Raw genomic sequence first — 24684 nt, 5'->3', positions numbered from 1 at the left:
CAGCTTCAGCGCCCAGACCACAGCAAATGCCTCACGCTAAATTGCACTCCACCTCTGTTACCGGGGTAGTAACCTCCTGCTTAGGAAGGCTACCGGTTGCTCTAGTCCCTCCTCATTGATCTGTGATAGAACAGCCATTATACCATGCTTTGAGGTGTCTGTTGAGGACACTGGCTTCTTTTCAGAGGGAGGCTGGGACACCACTGCTTGGTTCCCTTGGGAATTACTTTGGGGCCCTCTCTGGAACTCCCTTGGCTTACCCTTGTCCCCTCAGTCCTCTGGTGGGGACTCTGCCCACCTCTGGCGAAGTCTCCCACAAAACCTTTGCGGACCCGGGTGCTCACCCAGCGGTCCGCCTCCTCAGCAAGCTTCCTAGGACTAGTCAGCTTGCTATCAATCAAATGCTCCCACGCACCAAATCATACAGTTGCTCCAGGTTCCAGTTTGCTACCTTTTACCCAGTGATCCAGTGCTCTGCCGAAAAAAGACACATTCAACCCACGTGGTACCCTCTAACTTCTTACAGGTTCTAAATCTCTGCCTGTACATTTCTGGGGTCAAACCATAATGGGTCAAAGCTTCTTACATATGGGCATACACCATCCTGCTCTCCTCAGGTAGGTCCAACAGGATACCCCTACCATCACTCACAAAGCGTCCCCACAACCCTGCTCCCCAATCCTTCTCAGGGACACCATTGCTATCTCATATGCAGCAAACCATTGCCCAATTTACTCACTTTTAAAATTCTGTTTAGAGGTTCTTGAGTAAAAAACCTTTGAAAAATGTCATTTATGAAGTGACAAATGTGATCTTTGGATTCAAAGTTGTTTTAAGATACATTTACTAATACAGCTATTTGGAGTCCCTCAGTGGTTTTATAAATACATTTTATTTAGTATAATTAGCATTACTTTTATTTATTTAAATAAAATAAAACAGATTTGTTGATTCATAACAGACTTTCCTTCATCTCAGTTGAATGTTCTTGGGTGAAATTTTACTGTCGATGGCAATGAAAGTTTGCTGTGTTATAAAACTCTTGATCACATGAGACTTCACGTTAAAATGTTTCAGGCAAACAATCCACTCCTTTAGAAATCCATGATACAACTCCCTAGGGCAAAAAGAGAAAAAAATTGTGTAATTAATGTTTTTAAAAAAGCCTACAAGATTAAGGGTGATTCTGTAGTCCAATGTCAAACTAAATTCCAATCACTAATTTTCAGTGCTCAGAGCCAACATCTTTTAGGCAACAACTTCAGCATTAGCAACTCAATTCTGATGCCAGTATTTTACAGATAACCCAGAGACCAGCACACAGGAAACCTAGCTCTGCACGATTTCCTCAGGGAAGAAGAGGACATGACCGTGGTTTTCTATCACCTTTAGGAGTAGGCGCATTACATACACACCCGAAGAGGGCATGCCAACGTAAAATATACTGCTTTCTACAGTGGAAAATGTCATAAGTAAATCCTGAGAAATCTAAATTTGATTTATTCAAAGTTGGGATCCAATTACTGAACAATATCCCACCATGTCATGTGGAAAAGTCTGATCTGCCCCTAGGTGTAAAGTCTTGCTTAAATAAGCATCGCTGGGCAGTGAAAAAAATACTGTAAAGTTATCAATGTTTTCTAACGAAAATAATTTTTCTTTATTCTCCACGAAAGCATTACTTTAAACAGCACTGTGTGTCCAGGAGAGTTCAGCGTCGATATGTTGATAGCATAACCCACAATAATCAAATCAAATATCTTATAGGTAGATACATCTGTTATTTGCACAAAATGTACCAGTCAGTGGATTCGCCTTGAGTTTGATGCGGAATGGGAGGGAACCAGGTGTGAAACAAATTTAAAATAAAGTAGCCATGGTGCCCATAAAGCCTCACATTTCTAGATTACGTTATCCGCATTCATGCGCCAGCACACCAGGACTCCACTACCTCAGATTTGCACAGGGGGGAGGGATGGGACCTCTTTGGGGTGTTACACTCCCCTAATAAATGTATTTTGAATTAAATAGTTCGGTACAGGTGCTTTCAACTGGTTAGGGTAAGGTGTCTGTCTGATTTCAGCAGGAGGAATTTTTACACAGACGAAAACGCACACACCCGGTCTCCCTCACTCGGTTTGGAAATACTTCAAGAACGTTGGTTATAATATTGTGCTTTCTCTCACTTAGTACACCTACCAATTCACATTCCTCTCCCTTTCCACTGCCCCTTCGGTCTCTCTCATACACCCTGCTTGACCTATTATGTATTTTAACAATGTGCCAAAGTGATGGTTGGGACATCTGAAGCTCACCGCCCCCCACCCCTCCCCCCCAGCTTAATGACCAAGCTACCCTCCTGCATATTTGACCTGTCTCTCTACTAGCCATGATGATTCCCAGTTCAACTACGAATGTAGGTCTTGGTAGGGTCATTACAATTCCCTCTATCTGGACATTAACAGGGGATCCACTCAGAAGCTAAAACTTGTCCAGAATACTGCAGCGAGACTGATTTTAGACTTTCCGAAACTTCATTAAATCTCCGCTGCTATTCGAAAACTGCATTGGCTTTCTACAGAAACGCGAATTCTGTTTAATGCCCTATGTACGGCTCACAAGACACTCTTTAACTGAGGCCCAAAAGGAATGAAACGCTTGTTCTAACGCTTTGTCCCTGCCAGACAGCCGCGATCTGCCAACTAAAATTGGCTGGTAGTGCCTAGGTTTAAGAGGGCAAAGTGTGGAGATAGAGCCTTTGTTGTGGCTGCACCCAAATTCGAACACCATACCTACATCAATTTCTTATCTAGAGTCACATCCTCTATTTCGGAAATAATTAAACACCTGGCTCTTTGCCCTCTAATCTTTCAGAGGATTGACATTTCCCTCCCCCTACCCAGGTTCCTGCTATGAGCATCTTGGGCCTTTGTTCGCGCTCTACAAGTCGATCATTTATTCATTGCGACCTGTCTGGTTTACATGTGTCCAAACTGTGCTTCATTGTCTATGTTGCCTCTTCAAAAGGGCACTGCATATTTGCCTGGCTCTGCAAATGCTGGTTCCTGTGGACAAGAACCTGTTGAGTCCACTAACGACCCATTTTTGGAGTTGTTCCATTGGCTTGCGTTTGCTGCACAATGCGAGGTACAAGCCCCTACCTTCAGAGAAGAGGGATGCTTTGGCACATGACATATTGAACTTTGGCTCGAATAACAAATCCAGGTTGCCTGCATACTTCCTCAGCATTAGCTGATAACAAGGATCAGGTCTGTTCCCTGGATGATTTAAACTGGGAAACTGTGGTGTCATAGTATGCAGAGACTGAATATATCTAGGATTCGCTTTCGATTGAACTCATGGAAGACAACATTGATACCTCAGATACATCTTACTTTGGCCACATTTTTTAAAATTGACATTTTAGTTTTAGTATCATATTTTTAATGTGTAACATGCTAGTTAGCAAAGCAATGAATTTGCTTATTTTTATTTTACAGAGTTTTATATAGCGCAAACTTGAACCAAATCTGGTATCAGAGCCCTTTCCATAGCACCAGTTGCGTTACATGAGGACACATTAATTATTTTGGTTAGGCACGGGGAGATTACGTCATTTGCCCCCAATCACAGAATGTTCAGTGTTGCAGAGACTCGAACCCAGCTGCCCAGCTTCGAGGACGACCGCCCTAGCCGTTAGGTAACTCCGTAAAGCTTGTGCTTTATGTTTTCATTATCTAGTTAGCTGCTTAGCTACCTTCCCAACAAAGCTGGGGGTAGGTGGGCCGTGAGCTCCCATTAGGGCTCATTTAGTTCTCCCTTATTTTAGCCTAACTGCACGTTGTAGGCTGCTATGCTTTATACACAGCACATTTGTTTTTATGCCACACAATATTTTAGAAATATGCTGCACATGTGTATTCAGTTCCTTTTTGGGACTCAGTCTGAACATTTTGTGCAAGGTCGAACACAGTGCCCTATTTTTCTGTGACAAGTTAGCAACATAGCCTGGCATTTAGACAACACAGTGGAACAGCTGCTGTTTTCAAGTGAGGTACCTCTTATCACATACACAGATGTGCCTTATGAAAACCGAGGAGGATTCTTGCAGAAAGGAAAGGTTCTGGGATTGACACAGTAAGTTTGCCCAACCTAAGATGCAGAAAACCTAACTACAAATGCCAGGTATGGGGGCTGGTTCTACTCCTAGAGATCTGATATGTCAGTGCTCAAATAGTGAGGAAAGGCTTAGGCAGATTTATAAATTGCCATGGTAGGGCGTTTCATTGTATACAGTTTACTCTTAATGCCAATTACTCTGCTCAGTTGTATATGCTTTCTAATTGCAACACAGTTGTTTCATGATAGAGCCCCATAGTTTCAATACATATTGGAAAGTGTCTTGGTTTCTTTATTTTGTTTATTATGGACATGCATCAGTGAGAAAACGCAAGGGGGTGATCCATTTCTTAGCTTCCCCTGGGGACTAGAGAGTTGTGTTGTGGGGTGCCAATTTACCGGTCACTCTGGGAAAGTTAAAAGAAAGTTAAGGCACAATGAGCTAGTCAGATTTAGGCCCATAGCTACTGATGTGGTATGGTGACTCAGTCCCTACATTTTGATGTTCTGTGGTACCAGACAGTTCTGTTTCCAAACACAATCCCTGCAATAGGACTGCATACTGGCAGTGAGCCTCTCTTACAAGGAATCTCAAGTAGTTTGTGCTGATTTGCAACTGGAATGTGAAAATGAATGTCTCAGTTCTATGAACCGTGTCAATTGTTGCTTTTGATGTGAGGAAAAATGAGTGCGCATTTGTTGTGAAATCGTAGGTCTAATATCTGGCGATATTGGACTGACTGACCTTCCTTGGAGTCTAGAAAATATATGGACTTTTTTTCCTGTTGTGATAGTATTTTTCCAAGTGTTCTTTTGGCCAATAGAATGTGAGATTTTTTACTAATAAGGAAAGTTGGTAATTGTACCTGGGTTTTGGTGGAATAGGTGGTAAAATTGCCTTTAACCAGATGACAGTCTCTTTTGTTCATGTTCAGTACATATCTGAGACTTCCACGCTTCCAAGTGAGATGCCACCGCTCTCTTTACAGGAGCAGGTCACTGTTGGGGAGGTGAAAGAGTATTAGTGGCAGTTGCATTATTTCTTAAAATGTGAGCTCTGTCGGGGTCAATTATTTGCTACTTCTGTCATTTGCGTTTTGACCTAGTTTTTGAGGCGGTTATGGTCATCTTGGAGGTTGCACTCTCTGCTGGAAAAAAATACGTTCCTTAGGACTGTGCCATTTATAACAGCTTCTGTTTTTTCAGGCCATGTATTTTCGGGGCCTCCATTTCGTTTTCCATGTGAAGCATCTCAACCTCTGCATGTTGATCAAAGAGCTGTATATACGAAAGTCAAGTTGAGCTGAGTTTCCAGTTTCAAGAAGGAAGTTCTAACTGAGAAACTATGGCAATATCCAGTTGCCCTGATTACCGGATTATATACCAGAAACCCTTCATTTACCATGTGTAGGAAGTCTGAGCTTCAATAGGTCTGCTGTTAAAGACTCCATTCCTTCCCAAATGTCTGATATATTCCTAGTAGCACTCATTCTTAAGATGTGCTGATGCAGTTTTCCACATCACCTTCCCAGTCATGTCAAATCATTTGCTTTCCTTTTCAGGTGAAGTGGACTCGGGGGCTGAAGGATGTTTACATCTCGCAGGTGTAATAATGATGGAATCAGGTTTTGGGTCTGTACTTTTTTGTGGGTGTGGTATTACAGCCGTAATTTCTGGAGTGAGGAAAAGTTCTCTGCCATCTCCAAAAGTCCTTGGACCAAGAGTAACAGTGGGTTTGGTGTGGTTCTAGGCTGTAGCATCTCTAAAACAATTGAGGTATCTTAAGAAGTATATCAAGCTTTGCTACACCTCTTGCCAGTACCTTTTGAAAGATGATATAATCTATTAGAGACACTCTGGAATGACACTGTATAAGCAATGTAGGACTGTATGAACCTGGGTTAGTATTGGGGCAGGGAGATCTTGTGTCGAATCTGGTGGCTGTTTTACTATTCGGTGCCCGAGTAAAGGCATGTTTCCACTTATGTAAAGGAGATACTGAAGTGGCCTTTGAAATTTCCCTTGGAGGTGAGAAGCCCAGAAGTCTTTGTTTGCGGATTTTTATTTAAATTACAGTACTGTACAATACAACATCGATACAGATACAACGTCCAACACTGCATGTAACCAATAAAGATACAGTATACATTTCAATTGTTATTTTTGCCAACAATAAGCATAAAGGCTAGTAAACCAGAAGTGACATCCTCTGTGGACCTTCGATTGTTCAGCCCATCTGTGCATCGCTGGAAGTAAGCAGAACGTTTTGAAATGGTATCCAAATGTGCCGTTGCCCAGAGGGCTTCGGTGTCACCTCATTGTACAGTTCCATCTGCTCACTACAATGTTTCTTGTATCCACAGTTCTTTTGTCAGTTCACTTCCTCGGTTCAATTAGTTAGCCACTAATCTCTTGGCAAACAAGGCAAGGGCAATAAATTTACAGTCAGTGTGGGGAGTCTTCTGGACCCAGCCCAGCATTGCGATGAGCAGGGATAGCTGTACCCTTGAGCCAATCTGCAATAAATATATATTCTGGGACTATAAATTTTAGATCCGCTCACATTGACATGCCAAGTGCATGAAGTCTACCTTTCCCCTGCCACATTTATCAGTCAGAATTGCCCCTCAGTCCCCATTTGTGTAGCTTCTGGAGAATATAGTAGAGACTGTGTAGAAATCAGAAATGTATTAGATACAGTCTGCCACTAGGTAGTTCACTTGTTGCGCACAGTAATCCAACCATACCTCGTTCGGTATCTGTTGGCTCAGATCCTTTTCCCATGCCGTTCTAGCAAGACACATGTTCCCAGTAAAGGATTTCTGTATAGTGCAGTACATTGATTACATTGTTTTAGGACTGTTAGCAGCAACTAAAATTTCAAGAGGGACAGGTTTGTCAGGTTTGTGTGGAAATGCAAGGATATGTTTCTTTTTAATCATTTTAAGTCTTTGAAGTAGAGGATTCAACAGTGTGGGATGGGGTTGTGTGGCAATTTGACCCATTTCAATGAATTGCTTATCTGTGTTGCCTGCACGCTTTGGGTTTCCCTGTTGCACTAAATAGTGGATGACCCAAAGTGTGGCTGTGCTGGAGTATAGCTGCGGTAAGGTCTTTTGTCTAATCTTGTCCCACACATGTATAGTGTTTATTTCACTCGTGATGTGGTTAGTTTTGTTCCATAATGTTACGTGAAATGTTTTGGATAAGCTATCGCAGTTTGACAACAAGATGGAGCAAATATTTGGGGGTTTTAAGCAAGTCATAGGCAAAGTGAGCTTGAGCATTATGATAGTAAAGTCCATATTTGGTACGGCAAATACTCCCTTATGATGTGACAGTGTTAGGGTGGTCCATGCTATTTGTGGTTGTTAACCCGCACAAATGAGGCACATCAGAAGTGAGGAGAGTTTAAATAAAGTGTTTGGTCAGTGTGATGTCTACATTTACAAAACAGAAAAGAAACTTAAGCAGTACTTCCATTTTTGTTAATCCAATTCGTCCTGCCATAAACAGCAGTTTTAGACATTTTGATCCTTCAACTTCGAAATTACATAATTTAGGCTAGAAATGCCTCTGTGTCTAGATTAATCCATTTCCCGAAATATTTAATGGGAGAGCCTGCCCAAGTGAATGGCTAATCCAGCTCGAATTTGTCTGTGCAAGGTGAAAGGGGGAATAATGCTCTACCTTTCCCAATTGGAGTCACAAGATTTCTCCAAATTAAATGAATTCTCTGAGAAGATGGAGCCCACTTTACGGGTTACCTACGCTTAAAGTAACATCACACACACATATAGCGAGAGCCAAAGGAATCTTCCACCAAATCTCAGAGAGAATAGGCTATATTTTTGGCACAGTGCAGACGCAAGGGTTTCCAGCGCTATAGAGACAGTGGACAACCCTGCTGGGTTCCTCTGTTAATCACAATAGGCGCTGAGACTTCCCCCTTCAAGTATAGTCTCACTATTGGTTTTGTGTAAAGTAATTTAACCAGTTGTAGGAAGGAGAGAGGAATATACATACGTTGCAGTGTTGTCAGCAAGAAGTCCCCATTCAAGGGAATCAAAAGCCCTACTGGCATCCAAGAAGATTGAGGCAGTTTCCATTTATGGAGCAATCTGGTGAATTAGGGCAAAGAGTGTTCGCAGGTTATGTGCGGTTGATCTTCCCAGCATGAACTCTGCTTAGTCGGGAAGGGCCAGGTTCAGTAGCAAAGGTAAAAGTCGGTCTGCTCAAATTTTTGCAAGTATTTTGGCCTCGCAGTTGATCAGCAACAGCGGTCTATGGGCGGCACAATTAGTATCCAGTTTATTAGGTTTAAGCACAGTGATGCTTATGGCTTCACACATACAGTCTAGTAGTCCACTCCTCTCCAAGGGCTTCCATATACATGATGTAGGCAAGGCGCTACTAGGTCGATATACATTTTATATATTTCAGTAAGGAGACCATCAAAGCCTGGTGCTTTGTCAGGCAGTTCTTTAATGGAATCAGCGATTTCTCCCAAAGGTATGGGATATGCCAGGAATTGCCTCTGGGCATTGCTTAGCCACTCCAATATTACTTTATCCAAGTACCTTACTGTTAGCATTGTGTTGCTTGTGTGAACTATACAATGCCCGAAGAAGTCCAAGAACACCTCTCTATCAAGAGTCTGTAGCTGCCCAGGGCTTTCCAATATTGTTGGCTAGGGCTTTCCTGGGTCTAGCCCCTCACAGTATGTACATGCCCTGGCATATTTACCCGTGTCATTGGCTTCTCTTTCTGCAGTCTCATTACAAAACCTTACAACGCAATTCCTCCCGGACATCCGGGGCATTGTTATTAGAGACCCTAGCGTCCACTTGCTTCATCTAAGCTTCCAACCTGGTTAGATGGGAGCACAGCTTTGCAGAACATGTTGCATCGAGATTCATTTCTCATCATTACCTTAAAGGCCTGCCATACAGTTGTTAGTTTGTCAACCAACCCCTAATTTTCCAGGAAAGAACGCCCAATCCTTGGGCGAGTTCCTCTCTAAACATGGGACTCAGTTTGGACATGCAGGGAGTGCCTCTGGGCTGAAAGTGGAGTAGCACCGGCGAATGAACAGATAATGTACAGATGCGGAACATCACTTCCACTGTCCATGTACTGAACTCCTTAGTTACAATCCAGAAATCTAGCCTCAACAACATTATGCACCTCTGAGTAAAATGTACCTAGTTCAATTTGTTTAGTCGCCAGATATTCTTATGGTGACATTAAGATAGGATGTTGTTGAGGGCCGCAGCTGAGTTAATGTGACCTCTAGCTAGGCAGTGTGACCTATGTACTCATTGGTCCATTGTTGTGCTAAAATCTCCACCCCATATTAATGAACCTGTGTGTTATGCTCTTATATGACCCCAAAGTGTACGATAAAGGTCTGGGTTGTATGTAGTGGGGCTGTATGTGTTCACACATATCAAAGGCTGCAGTCCCAACACCCCCACAGAATTATGAATCTCCCTTAGATTAGTTACCGGGTGGAATGGTGTTCCACCTTTAAAGAGAATGGATACTGCCCTTGCGTAGGAGTATGATGTAGTGTAGGGACTAGTTGCCATTTACTTAACATTTTCTTATTTCTGGGCGTCAAGTGCTTAATTGACATCGAGTCTCTGTAGGTATGCAACAATGGGGTTATTGAGCCCTCATACATTCCAAGTAAGTGGTTTTGACACCGTTAACCATGATATCCTAGTCGAAAGACTGAGGCAGGAGTTAAGGACACTGCTCTTAAACTGAGTATATTCTTTATTGTTTGGTTAAAAACCAATTCAAATTAAAAATTGATCAGTTCATTGTAAAAAGGACCGCTGAGTAGAAACCCACTAGAGCATGGTCAATAAATGATAGTCAGCATATAAAAAAACGTTTTCTCTAAAATAGAATGCATAAGTTATAAGTTATTTAAAACGTTTGAATGCATTGTGGGCAGATTGCCCGTAAACTGATTAAATCATATTTGAACAATAGGATTTCAATATGTGCAGATTGGCGATTCCTTTTCAGAGCATTTTATACTTCCATGTGGGGTGTCGCAGGGCTCCTCCTTGAGCCCCACATTGTTCAACATGTATGTGACCCCCTTGGCTGATATCATTAGGCAGTTTGGCTTCTCAGTGGTTTCCTACACCGACAGTTAGTGGTGTTCATCTCATGTAATTTGGAAGAAACTGCGGACCGTTTTAGCAAATGTATGTCCCGGGTAGACCAGTGGATGAGCATGAACTGCCTAAAGCTGAACGGAGGTAAAACAGAGGTTCTCCTGCTGGGCTCAGACACATCTTTTTGGTCGCAGAGCTGGTAGCCTGCTTGCTTGGGAGATTTTCCAGTCCCAGTTAAGAAGGTGAAGATTTTGGGCATCATCTTAGACTCAAACATGTTGAAAAGACAGTTTATCATCGATCTCCCGAGGTTCAAGAAAGCTTCACTGGCTCCCAGTGAAGAAGAGGATAGATTTCAAATCCTTGCTTAGCTTACAAAGCTCTGCATGGGAACGGTCCTCTGTTGCTAAAACAAAACGTTGCCTGCTACCATTCGCTAGAAACTTAAGATCATCACAGAGCAAACTCCTCCAAATCCCCAGATTCATCACGGCACGCTGGGGAGGAAGAAGCTTTGTTCTAGGCAGTGAAACTGTGGAACTCACTCCCGATAGACATCAAGAACAGCCCTACGTTGCCATCCTTCAGAAAATCACTAAAAACCTGGCCGTTCTCCAACTAAGTTTCTCGTCTGTTATTTCTGGCAATCTACTGCATAGCCCCTAGACTCCCTCGGGCATTTGTGTGCTATATACATTTCAAAATCAATCAAATCAAAATCAGATTGATTATATTCACACCCACTGACTATTCTTGATTATGTGCATCATTGGTCAAGGGGGTCATATGATATGTAGGTTTTTGCAGAAGTGTCTCCTGTGTATCAAACATAACCCGTTTTGTGGTACATCAGAGCGTTGTAACAGCAATCCTGGACATTCCCCACAATGTGACCCTCCCTGACCCATGCCAGCCCCCATACTTAATAGTCTATATGTAACCTACCCCACCAGTGCCCCAAAATCTAGAACTATTTAGCCCCTGAGGCACATAGCTTGGGTGTCCAAAGACAAATGCAACACAACAATAGAAAATAAATGGTTTACCCTGGATTTTACAAAATGGTGATGGCCATGTCCTGAAGTCCCGGCCAAAGGATCCCCCGCCATAGTGTCAACAAATATGTTGGGTCACTGTGTTATCAATCAACATACGGCAGGTTGTTCACCAGCATAGTCCCCCATACGACCACCAGAACTACCCATCAACTTGCAGTGGATGGCAGGCCTCTGCGACTCGCATCTCGGAGTGGTTACTAGGATCTTGATGGGGTCGGAGTTGCTGAATCTGTGTCAGAGTCCAGAAGTGAGCAGTTGGATCCCATGCTGCGTTTCTGGGCATTTGGAGACCGAAGTTTATTTTAGGTGGCCAGTCACCTGCTGTGGCTCAGTGAAGATTTTCGTTGTTCTTTTATGGGATATTCTCAGCAGAGCCGGGTATAACATGGCATACTGCATGTTAAAATCACAGTCTCTATTCAGCTGACAAACGCACAGTACACTTCCTGAACCACCAGGGTGAAGTCGCTCGAGGCACAGCTTGTTTGTCGTTTCCCATCCCGTACTTTTACTCGGGCGTGATTGAAGAAGCCCTTGGATTTTGCCTTTAGAACTCCTGCTAGACGGACTCCAGTGCCGAAAAAATCACCGGGCAAGACGCGGGACTGTGAGGACCAGGGGGCCAAGCAACACCTTGACAGGCAGCACCTGGTCGTCTTCCCGCCCCGCCCCCCCCCGCACTGAAAGCGCTTCGCGGCCCCGGCTTCGCGGGTTCCGCTCGAGGCTTGGGCCACAGCCTATTTGTCGTTTCCCTACCTGCACTGTGACTCGGGCGTGATTGAAGAAGCCCTTGGATTTTGCCTTTGGAACTCCTGCTGCTAGACGGATTCCAGTGCCGGGAAAATCACTGGGCGAGACGCGGGACTGCGAAGACCAGGGGGCCAAGCAACACCTTGACAGGCCGCACCTGGTCCTCTTCCCGCCCCGCCTCCCCGGCCAACGCCCAATCCTTGGGAAGCATAAATCTATTCTGCGGCTCCCGCATCGCGGGACGAAGTGCAGGCTAAGCCCGGGCAAAGGGCGGGCCGTTTGAGGCCGTTCGAGAATGACGGGACTAGGCCATCCCCTTTTGCTCTGGTTATCATTTCTCACTATCTCCTTTTGCCTCCCTAATCATCGAATAATGACTGCTAGAGAGACAAGGAGAGAGAGCACGCTGGCAGCCGGACCAGCAAAAGGTACTCTGGATACTTATTTTGTTAAAGCGGGGTCAGTCCTGATTGATGAAATTGATGAAATGATATCCCAGGAAATTGAATGGGTGAAAAAGATCCTCTTTAGGCCCTATAGCTCATACTAGGACACCTGAAAACAGACTAGAACGTATTGAGCCAGATAATGGGGAAAATGGGGCCAGTGGGACGTTAGTCATGTCTGACATAACCAATTTTACCCTTCACAATACTGACAGCAATGCGAGTAGTCCTGATGAGTTAAGTTTACTAGCCCTACCCAGGTCCCAAGAACACCCCCCTCTCCCCACACCTTCTGTCACTATAGGTAACACGGTTGACACTAACAGTATACCTAGCGATCCTACACAGGGGGAAAGAGAAGGAGCTATACCAAAGAGGAAAAGAGGGGCACAAAATCCAGGGGGGCGCAAGGCTAAAGTTGCAAAGCGCAACCCAGTAATTGTGGGCAACAAACAGGGTTCAATCAATAAGGGACCCACACAGCCGGATTATACCCAGGCACCACCTATCATGAATTCATCCCCACAGGCATTAGATAATGTAAACCCTCCTCGCCCAAATGTAACCAATGGCGACGATGACATTACTATGTCCAACATTGGCGCTCACATTACTATGTCCAATATTGGCACCCTTTTGAAGTTACAAATAAGCCCCCTAGAAGCACGCCTAATAAAGATTGAGGCCAGGCTTGTGATTATAGAGAAAGCAACGGTGCAATTAGCGGACACTTACAAAAAAGATAGTAAGGTAGCTAGAGGAGGGGTGGAGCTTAAGAACAAGAAGACTACATTAGATCCCCCAGTGAAGGATGGTAATTTAGCTCCCGTAATATTTCAAATTCAGCAGCCCATTCCACATACTGCTACACCTCAGCCAACTGACTGCGCTGTACCTCCCAGTAACACAGAGGAAAGCTACAGTTACACAGGGAGTACATGTCACCACCAAAAAAATTAGGCCAGTGAACTTGCCACCGGAGGCAAGTCCATATACAGTCATTCTAGCTGGCGTCCCCAAGATAAAACCTGACTACAAAGAACCTGTTGTTGCGTTAAAAAATGAGGTGGTTAATTGGCTTAGTACATACAGACCTCTTCCCCATGGAGTATCGAGCGAGGTTCTTATGGTAAGGAGAGTCCCATGGTTCGGTAACTCAAGGAAATCAATCACCGGAGATAGAGTCCTAATTAATTTTAGGGATCCCAGGACCGTCTCCCATATATGCAGATGGTCGCATCCGGACCAGGGGACATCTATTCAGGCCCTACCCCTATCCTTTTTCTACCCACCAACGGAGTGGACACACGAGGAGGTGGGATGGGAAACAAATTCTAGGAGGGGGGGGGGGAAGGATGGGTCGGCAGGGAGAGAGGAGCCTTCCACCATTCCAGACCTCAGCATTTTGCCCACTTTACGACATTTAACAGGTATAGCTGCTTAGACATGGTCGACTGACAGTTTTTATAGGGGGGTCCCAAAAAAAGAAAAATACCCACCCCACTGAACTTTGTGATAATTCCCAGGGGGAGAGTCCCCAGGACCTGCAAAAAAATACCAAGGCGGTTCAATTGATTATTGTAGGGCCCCGATCCGTTTTGACAGATATTAATGTCGACCAGGAATTATTGCCAAGTCTATGTGAGACGGGCACTCCGCCACTCAAAACCGCGGATCACAGATCACTCTCTTTAAAGATATTATCGTGGAATGTGGCCGGCCTGGGGAACAAATTGAACTGCCTGGATTGGAGCTTATTTATAGAGGGTATGGAGATATGTACGTTTCAAGAAACCTGGGCGAGAGAGGATGTCTATCGTCCAGGGTTCGCAACATTCTCCATCCCGGCGAAATGTGGGGGAAAGGGGCGCCCCTCAGGAGGTCTCGCAACGTGGGTGGCAGTCGACCTGGGTTGCAAAGCCAGATCACTTGACACAGCCTCGGAGGATATTCTGGGGGTCTTGTTGGAGTGGCCTAACTTGAGCAGACTGGCCGTGGTAAACGTTTACTCTAGGCCGGTAAACATCACAAAGGAGTCGCGTACCATCGATGAACTATCAGTTTTCCTCAGCGACATCCCCCAGGGTACACCCTTTTTGGTAGGAGGGGACTTAAATTGCCATTTTGAGCCTCTCCTAGGCCTACTGGATGGACTTTCCCTAGAGGAGGATGCAGTGTGGTCTGTACCCCCTACGTCAGCCCCCCCCCCCCCCCCCCCCAGTGCTTGGACCCCTCTTGCAGTCCAGATCACTGCCTTAACCCTGAAACATGGTGTGCGGGCGTGCAATGGACGTATAAACTCCAACATCCCCCCCAAATGCACATCTAATAGAGTGGGTAGGGAGTCTAGACTGGACTACATGTTGGTCCAACTCGCTTTGTGGTCGCATATTATTGATTTTAAGGTGATTCCAAGGGAAGACAGCGACCATAATGCCCTCGAACTGGAATATGCACTCCTCGACTTAGATGATAGAGGGGTAGCGGCAGCCGCACCAGCATCTGCGCTGGCACTGACGAACAATAGACGGAGAGTGAGGTGGGAGAAGCTAGCAGTGAATGCAGAGAAGATTTCAGGGCTTTATGCCCGGGTCATCCCCACACTGGACAAGGTGTGTGCAATAACGGAGCTTTCCCAGCACCCAGGATATACATGAGCAACTGTGGTTGGCGCACGAGGATCTCTTTAAGTCCGTAGCGGAAGTCCTATTTACCATAGGAAAGAGTGCGGACGGCTGTTCCGACCGCCCCACTTGGTATAACGCTGCATGCCGTAAGGCCAAATCAGACCTGCTAATTTTAATTAAGGCGGGTACAGACAGGTCTGAGACTCAGGCCAGAAGGAGGGATTACAGGCGCTTGGTCACCCACGCAAAGAGTGAATGGGAACAGGAGAAGTGGGAAAATCTTGCCACCTTATTAGTTGGCAGGGATTCTCGCAAATTCTGGCGCATTGTCAACACGGGGTCCGAGGAGCCAGTTTCGGCTATCAAATCTAATATTTCAGCAGAGGCTTGGCAGGACCATTTCCAGTCACTTTATATGGTTGATGACGGGGCTCCAAATCAAGCACAACCGACCATTAGTGGCTTACCGGAAGGGGAACCCTTTACGGAGATGGAGGTGCGAGCCGCCATTGCAAGGCTGACACCAGGCAAGGCGCCCGGACTAGACGGTTTACCTGGCGACTTATTTAAGCAGGAGCCTGACGTATGGGCCCCTTACTTGGTGTTGATATTCAATGCTGTCCTGAGGGGTATGGAGGTCCCGAGTACTTGGCTGGGCGCAGAAATTGTGCCGATATTTAAGAAGGGGTCACCTCTGCTCCCAGCCAACTACAGGCCCATCAGCCTCATAGACGTACCCTAGAAAATATTTGGTAGGCTGATACTTGACCGTATTCAAAGTTGGAGAGAGGAATCTGCAATTTTGAGCCCCTACCAGGCAGGATTTAGAAAGGGGGTCTCAACCATGGTTCAGATTTTTCGTTTAAATCTTCTGTTTTGGAAGACAGCGTTAATCGAAGGTGGCAGTTTGTACACAGTATTTGTGGACTTACGAGCCGCCTTCGATTTAGTGCCAAGAGCTAGACTATGGACTGTGTTGGCGGAGTTGGACATTCCAGCCGATATCCTCTTGATCCTAATAAGATTGCATCAGGGGAATTTTGCACGTGTCAGGTGCGGTAGGAACGGGGCACTTTCTGGAAGATTCCCTGTTGACAGGGGGGTAAGACAGGGTTGTGTGCTCGCACCGACCCTGTTCTGCCTCTTTGTCAATGGGGTAATCGCCCATTTGACTAGGATAGGTGACATCGATTCTCCAAAGCTCAACGGCAGCAGGGTGCCCACCATTATGTTTGCGGACGATACCCTGCTGCTGTCCAAATTCCCTTTGGGAATACAACGGGTCTTGGATGGGTTCTCGATTTTTTGCGTGGAGCAGGGGCTTGAGATCAATGCCTTTAAAACTAAATATCTGATTCTCAACCCCCCCTCCTGAACACGCCGCAATCCCACTATAGGCACTCTGAGACTTGAGTTGGTATCCAGCATTGAATATCTCGGGGTGAATATTAACCAAAATATGACCTGGGACACGCACCGGACCAAGGTGAACATGAAATTAGCACAGTTAACGGGTGGTTTCTGCAGGATGGTAAATAGGTCAACCTACAAACCCCTTGGTCCTGTGCTTCAAATTTATAAAATGCAGGCAAGGGGGGCAGTCACCTACGGGGGGGGAATTGTGGGGTCACATACCAGCCCAAAACCTGTTGTCCACTGAAAATAAATTTATTAGGCAGCTGGTAGCTCTACCCTTAAGCACCCCGCTTCTCCTGATGAGGCTAGATCTGGGTCTAAGACCAATTACAGAGGAGTTGGGACTGAAACTAATTACTTTCTGGCGTTGAATTTGGAGTACGCCTGAACTTATGAATTATAGGACTGAGCTCCAAGATATCCTATCTTTACCAAATGCTACACACATTCCCTGGTTGAGATACATTAAACAAACTTGTGAGCCTAAGAAAACCAGAATTATGGCTAGACCCGGGAAATGCATGCTGTAGGATCCCACATAAACTCCTCTCAAGGGATTTCTACGAGCGAAATTTACTTTCATTAGTAGAGAATACACGGGAGGGGTCCCTTACTAATTTGTTTATGAAATTTAAAGACTCATACTATCTAGAGCACCTCCTTGATGGCATTAGTCCTGTTTTGACCAGGAAATTGTTTCTGCAGTGGAGATACGGCACACTCCCCCCTTAGGGCATTTACCAAACTCTGGGGTCAGCCCTCGCCCACAGAACAGTGCCCGGTATGCACACATCCTCAGGAAAATGATTTGCATATCATATTTTTCTGTAATGCTTACCATAGATCTAGGAAGCACTGGCTTATCCCACTTTTAACAAACCTAGGTTTTAGACATAATCTTCCAGCATACAGAATTTTAAAGACGGAATTATCACCCCCAATTGTGTTTGTGGTGGCAAAATTCCTAACAGCGTTGTGGCACCCCCGCACTCGTTATATAAAGTCAGTCACTGATTCGTGATTAATGAAATGTACTGTCGACTTTTAATCACAAATCACTGCAATTCCTTTAAAATGTTTACTGTAAGGTTTTATAATCTGCTATCGATTGTAAATTGATTTTAAATTGTATGTATATCTTTTATGATCTAAGTAGATCGAAATAAAGGTTGAAATGAGAAAAACAGATAAACAGTCTCCTCAATAGTGCAGTTCATTTTGTACTCTCGCCAGCCAGAGCGCAACGTCTCTATCCTGGTAATTTAGCAACGATGGGTTAAAGATGAGCAGGCATCCAGAATGGTCTCCACAAGGAACATCTTCGAGAATGATTCTGCACCAAAGAGTGTTGTTAACAAGGACTCAAAGGTTTCCATCTTACCAGTGTTTGTTGACTCAGCCACTCCTAAGATGTGTAATTGTTGTGCCTTGACCTGGCCTCTAGATCATCATTTTTAGCTTTAATTAGCTTTAGGATTTGATCCATATGTAGCAGTTTCTCCTAGTCTACAAGCTGCTCATCTTTCACTGCTGATGTGGTGTTCCGCTTCTGTATTTGCGGCCTTAGCAGCAATAGTGTCCATTCTAGTGCTTAAAGAGTCTATATTCTTTTTATCCATTGTGTAGGGTGGTTTTATTTTCTGCTTGTTTAGTTTTCATGCACCCTTTGAACATCAGCTTCAATTGATTAGGGTCAATGTGTTTCCCCAGAACGCTTAGTATAGCCCTCGTCACCATCCCGAGGTATGGCACATACTGCAGTCACAGCGCCAGCTTGCTCACCTTGGAAGCAGTTCTTTGACCAGCTCAGTTAGCTCTCCAGCCCCCACCCCACACACATCTCATTTACGGCTCCTTCATTCATGGAGGCTAGGTCCAACCATTAACACATTTGGACTAGCCAGTCATCCACCGCTCCCTGGTAAAAAACTCCCTGTTCTCTTGCGGTCCCTCACTCCTTCTCCAACCTTGGCGGTGCTCATCAGCTATGAAGTCTAAGGCCCATTACCATCTGCATTTGGAATGTCCTGGTCTGTCCCACAACCGGGCCCACGCTCCCAACTCCCATCAACCCTGGGCTCATACAATCTCAATTTGCTACTCCAGGTCTTCGAGCCATCTGTCCCCCCCAATGAGGCTCCCACCTTGGGCTCGAGTGTCCGCTTTCGCCAGTACAGCGCTTGGTCAGCCTTCACTCATCGGCCACCATTTTGTCGTACCTCCTGCCACCGGGTGCAGGGCTCAGGTTCCGTTATCGGTCAAAAACTACAGCGGGGCTCATTTAATCAGCTGGGGATACTGAGGGCAGCCCCCAAGACTCTGGAGCTTATTGAACAGGTAAGGTTATAGACCGTCTGCGGATGGCATCTGCAAGTAGAGGCTGTGATCACCAGCACCTGGTTTATGCAGCCATCTTGCCTCCAGGCCGGCCACGCCGGTTGTGGTACTGAAAAATTCTGGACCCGACCATGGTGTGGTACCGAAGCTCTACCCTTGTGCAGAAAATATCAGCATACCATGACGATTTTGGTATTGGCAGACCGGTAATGATTAGGACATTATTAATGTTGTGAGCGGCATCCATCTTGTGATTGCCCTTACATAGTCAATTGACCAAGGCTGAATTCGAGCTGAAAGGACACGTTACACCTTTCCTGACTCCTCTGTGACCTGGGCAAGCTGACTCCACTGCCTCAAGCCAAACCTGTTCAGGCAGTCCCCAAACCCACTGGCCGAGCGAGATTTGCATCAAGGCACAACATACCACAAGCCTTTCATCGCACACAAACCATGTCTAATCTTACACACACCTGTCTCTGTTTCTCTCTTTATGATCTGCTTTACGATGGGGAGGTGCCTGTTTTTATTAGGGGTCCGTCGATATCTGATGGAAACACTGGACCTTGCCGGATAGTTAATTATATACTGGACAAACTGAAGTATGGATTGTCATAACTCTGCTCCTTCTTTGTGTTGGAAATATGTGAATTATTTACTGTGAAACAAAGAATGTTTGCCTAGGGCATAATAATTTGTATAAAAGGTCTGTGCGGAGGCCATGCAGGCAGATTACCTCATTCATTTGCATTTAAATGTGGCTGGGCGACGTAGCCTCACAATTAATAAAGATGTCTTTCCATATTTCAGATTCTCTGTTGATTCCTTTGCTGCTTATGAATGAAGTACTTATTGGTAAGATCCCTGAGAAGAAGTATGATGGTTTTCAGTATGAAGGTTTTTAGGTACTTCAGTTGTCGCCCAACGAGGGGGCCTCATCAAGAAGTGACTATCTGGAGGAGTAATCTTGTCAGAGGACAGAAATCTACTGGGGAAGGCAAGACAGAAATCTACTAAAAGAGGTACTCTGTGCACGGAGGTTCTGGGGGATTCTCAGTCTTTGCGGCCTAGTATATTTTGATTTTTCTGACTTAAATCTCTCCAAAAGATGTCACTCCTGACTGAGGAACACACTTTTTGGCGTAAGTGTTTTTTTAACAAAAGAGACTGTTAGTGCAGTTAGAACTTGGCAGTTAGAATTTGGACAACTATTTGTTTGGTATAGCTTTGATAAGTTTGTATAGGTTTGTATATGCGAATTGCAATTTGTGTAGGTGTATATGCGAATTGCAATTTGTGTAGGCAGGTAATGCCATTTGTTTTACTTGAAGCATAAGTGGGTCGCTCCCAGTCCTTTGTTTTTGCTTGGTTTGTATTTGAGGATTGCAATTTTCAATAACCGAGGGTTTGTATATTTACAAGTGTATCGATAGAGATAGCCCCTTGAAGCCTGATCTTAGCAAATTTGAAGATTTGTGTTGGCCAACTTTGTATACGTTTGGATTTGCCGGCTTCCTCTAAAGGGAATATCTAAATAGGTTAGATATATAAACATATTTCTTCCTTGGTGATTTTGTATCCCCAGGGAATTAAAATATGACATAAAACATAACAAGGTTCCTTTGCTCTGTGCACTTTTATATGCAGAACGATTCTTGGTGTTCTGCCAGCTACAGCTAGTGAATTGAGTGTATTTTCGTTTTTCTGCACTTACAGCTAGCGCTGTTCGGCTGCTTCTGTAGTATTTTGGAACTCTATTGAGAAGTGTTTCTTGTAAATATGACTTACCGCTACGTAGTCTGGACTGTCCGGTTTTCGTCCTGAGTGTTGATTTGTGGGTTTAAATATGTGTTTAAATGTGTGTTTAAAATGTGTGTTTAACCCTGCAACCCTAAATGAACTGTCCAATCAAAAATACACCTACAATAAACTTATCAGTGAGAAGGCAGGAATTTGGCTTGACAGGAAGAAGCGTTTTAAAATCTGCGACTCAAACAAAGCAGGGAAAGGGTTAGCGGCTTATCTTAAATTTAAAATTCAGAAGAACACCATTAATTCCTTAATCGATGACAATGGTACTCCTAACTCTGATCCCACTAAGATTGCGAACATTTTCAAAGACTTTTATGAGAAACTCTATGCTAGGAACATACACGTTGACAATGAAAAAATGGAGAAGTATCTCTCAGACTGCACACTACCAACACCTACGGCCGCAGAAAAGGAAGCTTTAAATGAACCGATCTCTGAATCGGAGGTTGTTAACGCAATCAAATGCCTTAAAAAAGGGAAAGCCCCATGTCCTGATGGCTATACTGCTCCATTTTATAAGACTTTTGCCCATATTCTTGCAACTCCTCTATTAGAAGTTTTTCAAGAAATTAGTACCACAGGAGAGGTAAAAGGAACTATGGCTGAGGCCGTGATTGCTGTAATACCAAAAGAAGGAAAAGATCATAAACTCCCCAAAAATTACAGGCCTATCTCACTGATAAATTTAGATTGTAAGCTCCTGGCATCGATTTTAGCAAAACGCATCCAGAAGGTTCTGCCGACCCTAATACACCCCTCGCAAGCGGGATTCCTGAAGAACAGGCTTTCGAGCGACAACACGAGAATTCTGGCTCACGTTATTGAAAAAGCGAAATTCTTAACCACGCCCACTGTGGCTATCACACTAGACGCGGAAAAAGCGTTTGACAAAGTTGACTGGACTTATTTAAATGCTGTACTACACAAATTCGACCTGGGTCCCCTATTCACTAGGTTAGTCATGTCCCTCTACGCCTGTCCCTCTGCTAGAGTACGGGCTGGTGGCGCCTTTTCCTCCCACTTTAGTCTAGAACAAGGCACTAGGCAGGGTTGCCCATTGTCCCCGTCCTTATTCCTCCTGGCAATTGAACCCTTTTTGTACTATATTAGGGAAAACCCTGAAATTGCAGGAGTTCAGTTCGCAGGCTGTACAATCAAACTCACGGCCTATGCTGATGACGTATTGGTCATGAGTGAAAAAGCTGATAAGGCTATACCGGCGCTACTCTCCACAATCGAAGAATTCTCAAGTGTATCTGGGTACTCCATAAACAAGGATAAAACTGAGGTGAAGTCGTTAAACAATCTGTGTGATAAAAACATCCTGGGCGAATCCGGGCTGACCTGGCAACCTAAGAGTTTTAAATACTTAGGTCTGGAATTTGAAAGGGACTTGGTAACCACCCTAAAAATTAATGAGGAGATTCTCTACAAAAAAATACAAAAACTCTTAGATGGCTGGTCCCCAAAGTTCCTCTCATGGTGGGGTAGGGCGGAAACATTAAAAATGATGATCAGTCCCTTGGTGAACTATATGGCATGTATGCTCCCCATGACCTTCTCGGAGGATTTTCTACATAAAGTCGAGAAGTCGTTAACGGACTTCCTGTGGAAAGGGAAGAAACCGAGAATTGCCATGAGGAAACTGCAATTGCCAAAGCTTAAAGAGGGCTTAGGTCTACCAAATTTCAGAGACTACCAAACCGCCTTTCTCTGCAGACAAGGAGCTTCCTGGTTTACCGAAGACCCCATTTATACGCCCTTATGGATCGACATTGAGAAATCCATTGTCGGAAAGGCCCCGCTCTCTGCTGTACTCACAATGGATCTCTCACACCTTACGAATTCTAAATACATCATACTCAATACTAAGAGGGCTCTCTTGAGGTTAGATCGCACTCACAAAACTGGTCTACAGATCCATAACTCTTCATCTGCTTCCTTGTGGCGTAACCCGTCAATCAAAATTGGCGGATCGCCCATAATATGGGACCACTGGTCTGAAAAAGGTGTTAATGTAATTGCTGATCTACACGAAAATAACATGCCACTACCATTCTCAACTCTGCAGGCTAGACACTCCCTATTACCGATTGACTTTTACTCGTTCCTGAAGCTAAAGTCAGCCTTATCTAGCAGATCGTTCAAACTAGCGATGCCTTGGCTAAAATCTATGCTCCCTCACTTTCAATCCTCTGGACATTTTGTCTCAAAAATATATAAACTTCTTGCACCAACACCCAACAAATCGATGAGGCGTAACGAAGCCAAATGGGAATCAGAACCAAACAATACTGGCATAAGCATAGACTGGGTCAAGATACATGCATCAGCACTCACACAAGGTCTCGCCGATACTATCACAGACCAAATATATGATCCTTAACAGGGCTTTCTGGACCCCACAACGACTATTTAAGGTTGGCCTACGAGACACACCGACCTGCTGGAACTGCTCGTCGGATATTGGTGACCTTCCGCACATGCTATTTGATTGCCCCATGCTCCAAACATATTGGACTAAAATCTTTGACTACATTGGGCACACGTTTGACATACATCCTGCTAGGGAGTTCATCTACATTATCCTGGGGGCTTTAGACCCACTACTAAAGGGGGACCATGACCGTCAGCTCCTGGATCTCCTGCTAACACTAGCATGCAAGGTAGTCCTATGCAATTGGAAATCAGCGTCTGAGGTCTCTTTTAATGCATGGAGGGAATGGCTAGCCTGCATTAGGGGCACTGACAATCCCGCTCTTCACTCATCACCATGGCAGGTTACCAACAAAAAACTATGGTCTTCTCTAGACCAGGCCTCCTTCACTTTTGAGCCACCATGATACACCACCAATGAGTTCAACACTCAGTAAATGTGGGGTTGCCCGATGCAAGAATTATAATGGTCTTATCCCGCCCATATGGGCTTACCAGATTTAGATACAATGTGCAGGGACGACAAAGTATACCTGGTATTATTTGACTAGACTTGGATGGAGAGCTCTACGGAACTGTGCACAACTGTAAGATTGCAATGATGGCATATTTTATTGTTTACCTTGTTCATTTATTTATTTATTTGTTTATCCATTTATTTATTTATTCATTCAACTCATTCATCTCGTCTCACTTACAGATCCGGTCTGCTGTTACCCTCTAGTTTTCATTATGCTTTATTTTCCGTTACTGTATGTATTTTTATATGCACTGACCCATGCTTGACCACGGCGTTTCTCCAATACGAATGTAACTCTATTGATGCCTTATGACCGTTATCATTTCTGTTTTTGCTCAATAAAAAAGATTTGAAATCAAAAAAAAAAATGTGTGTTTAAATGTCTATTTTGTTTGTGGGTTTTGTTGTAAATTGCGACAGCGCTATTTACAAGAAATGGTTAGAGCGCGCTGTATTGTGTGTCCTAAATGTTTTCAACACTTTCTGTTTATGTCTGAAATAAGCTCAATGTGTGTGGGTCACATTTAATAGATATAAATAAGGCCCCAGACAAAAACGAAATTACATGTTTTTGCAAAAATAAATAAATTTACAGCATTTTCCCTTAAATGCACTGTGTTAGATGTTCACAGGCAACCCTTTTCAGCTGCAGTATATTTAATAAGAAGGTTCATTCAGCCAGCTCCTCTCTAGTTAAACACAGGTGGAATTTTGCATAACAGTTCTTTTAGGAAATCTGGCGCAGAAATGTGACGCAGAAATGTGACGCTTTTTAAGTTAGGCTTATGCGCTTAGGTGTGTGAGTTAATGCATCTAAAATGATAGGCGAGGGATGCAACAGGCTCTTATATGTAGAACAATCACAAAAAAGGAATAATTGGTTTTATTAAGAAAAATAATTACTAATTATCAAAAATAATTAAAAATAAGTGCTACAAAAATCGTTTTCTAATAATTATAAAGCTTAACACTCATACTATGACCTCCAAGCATTAAAATTTGATTTAAGTTATGTTGCATCACTAAAAA

The 24684-nt window shown here is 44.2% G+C and overlaps 1 protein-coding gene across 1 annotated transcript in view; it reads right to left on the bottom strand.

The window, feature by feature from the left end:
• Positions 1 to 817: 817 nt before the first annotated feature.
• The window catches only part of LOC147733581 (protein regulator of cytokinesis 1-like), an 863550-nt gene continuing 839683 nt past the window's right edge, over positions 818 to 24684 (bottom strand). Inside the window, exon 14 of the mRNA XM_086958987.1 lies at positions 818 to 1117. The gene's annotated coding sequence lies outside the window, so the exon portion shown is untranslated. The remainder of the gene's footprint in view (positions 1118 to 24684) is intronic.

The sequence above is a fragment of the Lissotriton vulgaris genome, chromosome 2_1 (genome assembly GCF_964263255.1).
Source record: "Lissotriton vulgaris chromosome 2_1, aLisVul1.2, whole genome shotgun sequence".
Classification (NCBI taxonomy): domain Eukaryota; kingdom Metazoa; phylum Chordata; class Amphibia; order Caudata; family Salamandridae; genus Lissotriton; species Lissotriton vulgaris.
Note: the sequence above shows the minus strand (reverse complement) of the source record. Positions and strands in the feature narration are given on the sequence as shown.